This window comes from Dama dama, chromosome 17, assembly GCF_033118175.1.
Source record: "Dama dama isolate Ldn47 chromosome 17, ASM3311817v1, whole genome shotgun sequence".
Classification (NCBI taxonomy): domain Eukaryota; kingdom Metazoa; phylum Chordata; class Mammalia; order Artiodactyla; family Cervidae; genus Dama; species Dama dama.
In genome coordinates this window covers 9,315,878-9,320,532 of record NC_083697.1, presented here as the reverse complement: position 1 = coordinate 9,320,532, position 4,655 = coordinate 9,315,878, and the positions used below count along the sequence as shown (strand labels likewise).

The 4,655-nt window shown below is 36.8% G+C and overlaps 1 pseudogene; it reads left to right on the top strand.

Annotated features, from left to right (window-relative positions):
- The first annotated feature begins 699 nt into the window (after positions 1-699).
- LOC133071568 (basic immunoglobulin-like variable motif-containing protein) lies at positions 700-3,554 on the top strand (annotated as a pseudogene).
- The last annotated feature ends 1,101 nt before the right edge of the window (positions 3,555-4,655 follow it).

Genomic DNA, 4,655 nt, shown 5'->3' with positions numbered 1-4,655 from the left:
TATATCACAAAATTAATTAAAGCATTCTATGATAATTAACTATTTGGAATTTACAATAAAAGTGTTACATATTTTATGATTTTTTGTAAATTGTGTCTACAAATCCTTCTTAATAGCAAATTTGTAATAAATGTGTATATGAGTATGTATGAGATTTTTCTGGTTTTGATGAGCATCTAATAAACACTGCTGTCTCAGAAATGGAACCAATGCCTTGACCACTTTCATGGTGTATAAGTAGAAACATTTGGAATTAACCACTGTACTCTAAAATAATTCAATACCTATTCATGGAAAATTCCCTGCTCTGCAGTCAAAATTTTAAACTGATATATTAGAAGCAAATGAGATGGGTAATTAAAACTAAGAAAATAATATTACTCATATGAACATTTTATAAATTTTATTTATTCTCTTGTATTACATAAAGATTTTGCAAGTCTAATTTACTTCTTAGAATAGAAGCTAATTAGAAGCTAATTTTCTATTAGTATGGAATTTTCAAATTTTGTACATTTTTACATATCATCTCATTGATCCCCATAAAATCTGTGAACAGACAAAAATGTATTATTATCTTAAGACACAGCTGCGGATAGCTCATTGTGCAGGATCACTTGTGTTCAATGCACAGCAATTCTTCACCAGAGCTAAGAACAGAATTTAGGGCTTTTGGTGAACTTGCTCTTAAAGACACCTATGACTCACCACACAGATTCTCCTTTTCTAGAAAACTACCGTGCACTTGGAGCCTTCCTTCTCTCTCCCAGGTAAGAGAAAAGCAGAAGACTGGAGAGGTAAAAACAATGTCACTGGAGAAGGAAGCCCTGCAAAGGATTTCAGAAAAGGAGTTTTTCTTCTTTGTGTTCTGAATCCTGAATGACAGGCTTAAGATTGCTTTTTGCTTAATTTATGTTGTGAATTTCTTCTTATCAATAAGTTCTTACATGAGTATGCAGTCATAATAAGAGTCAAACTTCAGCAATTTCCTGACAAGTTAGAAAGCAATAAAATACTCCTAAATGGTATATCAAAGAAGGTGATATTTTTAAACCAGAGGTGTGATGACACCTATAAATCATCCAGGCATTCCTCTTGAGATTTCTATACTCACTTGGAGAAGCTATTGGGACAATACACACAGAAAATGTCATCCAGAGAAAACAAATGCAACTTTTGAGAAAATAAGATTTGGAAGTCTTAGGAAGCTTATGTAAACTGGAGAAGAGAATGTCATCTGTCTCAGTTCTTCTCACCCCATTATTTATGCTTTATCTACACTTCTAAAGGTTTGAAATTTAACACACAGTATTAAAAGTAAAATATAAATGGCTGATCATAGTTTCTTAAGAAATATTTTTATTTGAATGTGCAATCTAATTTTGGGTCTTGCAGTTTAGTCACTAAATTGTGTCCAACTCTTTTGCTACTCCATGGAATGTAGCCTGCCAGGCTCCTCTGTCCATAGGGTTTCCCAGGAAAGAATACTGGAGTGGGTTGCCATTTCCTTCTCTGAGGGATCTTCCTGACTCAGGGATAAAAATTGTGTCTCCTGCGTTGGCAGGCAGAGCCACCAAAGGAAACCCATGACACAGATTATGTACCTAATAATAGGAAATACCCTCAAAAAGAAAAATATTTTTACATTTTTCAGGCTAAATGGATTAGTTATCTTTTGATACCAAAAAAGAAATCCTTTGATTTTATACACTCTGTTTCCAAGCTATAGGTTGATGAAATATCAGAGTTTTCTTAATCTTTTTGTATCTACTATAGAAATGTTGCAGCTCTTATTTATATGTTTAAAAACAAGCAAAAAACCTCTTCCTCAGGATTTTTCTGCTGTGTGTTTCCAGTCAATATGTAGATTGTTTTTTATCATTAGTTGTAAAAATAATAATTGCTATATGCCAAGTATGATGATATACAATTTTTCACTAACTCATTTATTCTCATGAAACATCTTTAAATTACAAGCTCCTGTGTGGTTTCAGATAGGGAAGCTTGAGATGTTTAAAAGTTAAATATCTCACCCAGGGATTATTACCTATTAGTGCTGGAGATCTGGAGATCTGTCTGATTTTAAGTTTCCTTCTTAGAAATTCCACTCATTTCCACTGAGAAGGAAAGACAATCTGGACAGAGTTTACTTTTTTTTTTTTTCAGTTCAGTCGTTCAGTCATGTCAACTCTGTAACTTCATGGACTCCAGCATGCCAGGCTTCCCTGTTCTTCACCAACTACCAAAGCTTGCTCAAACTCATGTCCATTGAGTCAGTGATGCCATCCAATCATCTCATCCTCTGTCATTCCCTTCTCCTCTTGCCCTCAGTCTTTCCCAGCATCAAGGTCTTTTCTAATGAGTCAGTTCTTCACATAATGTGGCCAAAGTATTGGAGTTTCAGCTTCAGCATCAGTCCTTCCAGTGAATATTTAGGACTGATTTCTTTAGGATTGACTGATTTGATTTGATTCCTTGCAGTCCAAGGAAATCTCAAGAGTCTTCTCCAGCACCACAGTTCTAAAAGCATCAGTTCTTCAGTACTCAGCTTTTTTTTTTTTTTTTAAATAACCAATGAAAATACTCAGCCAATAAAAGGGAAGAAATTGGGTCATTTGTAGTGATGTGTATGAACCTAGAATCTGTCATACAGAGTGAAGTAAATCAGAAAGAGAAAAACAAATATCTTATACTAACACATATATGGAACCTAGAAAAATGTTACAGAAGACCTATTTGCAGAGCAGTGCTAGGGACATAGATATAGAGAATGGACTTGTGGATGCAGGAGGGGAGGGGAAGAGTGGGACGTACTGAGAGTGTGACACTGACAGATGTGCACTGCCGTGTGTGAAACGGAGAGCTGGTGGGAAGCTGCTGTGTAGCCCAGCGAGCTCAGCCTGGGGCTCTGTGATGACCAAGAAGAGTGGGATGGGGCAGTGGGAGAAAGGGGACACGTGCAGCTATGAATGCATAGCTGATTCACTTTGTTGTCCAGCAGAAATCAACATAACATTGTAAAGAAACTATACTCCAGTTAAGGTGAATAAGGCATTCAGAGGCTCCCCTCTCACCACAGGAAGTAGAATATTGGTTCTTAATTGGAGAATCAAGTAGGAAACATACTGCTATCCCCAAAAAAAACACTTGACCTCAAAAAAAAAAAAAAAAAAAAAAAAAAATGGGCAGATCTAAACACTCAAAATCCAGAATATCTAGATATCCAGCACTTAGAAAGGAGACTGCAGTATTGAAAGACAAAGAAAGTTGGGGGAAATTTGCACTGCATCATAGCATTCCAGAGACTCAGATGGCAAAGATTTGGCCTTTGGAATTTTCCATTTGGAGACATCAGAAAAGAATCACAGCCTCCAACACACACCCAGGGAACTGTCAAATGGGAGAGTGAGGACAGCAAGTAGCAGCACAGGTGTCTGGGCCGGTCTTCCAGGGTAAAATTCCAGTAGGACTCAACAAGGAGAAAGAAATCCAGTATCCACGAGAGGAGGAACAGAGGCTACCACAGTTACAGTGATTACGATTGGAATGACTGACCACGCGGGGCACCTATGACAGATGTTACAAACAGAGCTGGTCTACGCAGGACTGAGCTAAGGCTGTCCGAGATTTTCACTCATTGTTAAATGGGAACAGATCTTGTGGGACAAAACATAACCTTATTGTTCCCCCAATAAATAGGTTTTTATATGATTTCAGACATATAAATAGATAAGCACAGATTTATTTTTTTCCTTTTAAAGTTAAGAGCATATAAACATCCTGAACAGTTTTGCAAAGTGCAATAAAATTGCATATAAACAAATCAAACACAATTTCAGTCAATAGCATCATAATTTGAAATACTTAAGCATGAAGTGATTACTTATGACCTGACCACCAGATATTTGTTGAAGTTTTTTTCCTTAGTTCAAAATGAAAGTTACTTTTTTTATTTAATTTTTTTTTTAATTGGGGCTATTGACTTCTACTTTTTTTACCCTTCATGGTTAAAGATCATTTAAAACAATTTAGTGAGTCTAGAAATTCTTTTACTTCTAGCAATATCTTGCCTGCCTCATTTTTTTTTTTTTTCCCCCCTGATTAACTTTCTCAGGAGGACAGTGTCCAGAAACTGATCTTTTCTTTTCGTGTAAATGGGTGAGTTAGTGCATTGATTCAAGTGTTCTGAACTTTCTTAGTATGTTATGGTTACATACTCACAAGAACTTTCGGTCTTGAAAGACTTCTGTAAGTCTACAATAAACCTGTTTTAGGGGTAGATAAATGAACAAGTGGGCTTCCCTGGTAATTCAGCAGTAAAGAGCCCACCTGCTCATGCAGGAGATGCGGTGTGATCCCGGTGTGGGGAAGATCCCCTGGAGAAGGAGATGGCAGCCCACTCCAGCATCCTTGCCTGGGAAACTCCATGGACAGAGGAGCCTGGTGAACTGCAGTCCACGCGGTCACAAAGAGTCAGACACAACTATGACTGAGTGACTAACACATGAATGAATACTAGGAAACATTAAAAAAAAAAAAAAAAAAAAGCTGTTTCAATTGCCACATATTCTAAGATTAAAAAGTAAAGAATCTGCCCATAATGAAGGAGACAGAGGAGACATAGGTTTGATCCCTGGGTCAGGAAGATTCCCCTA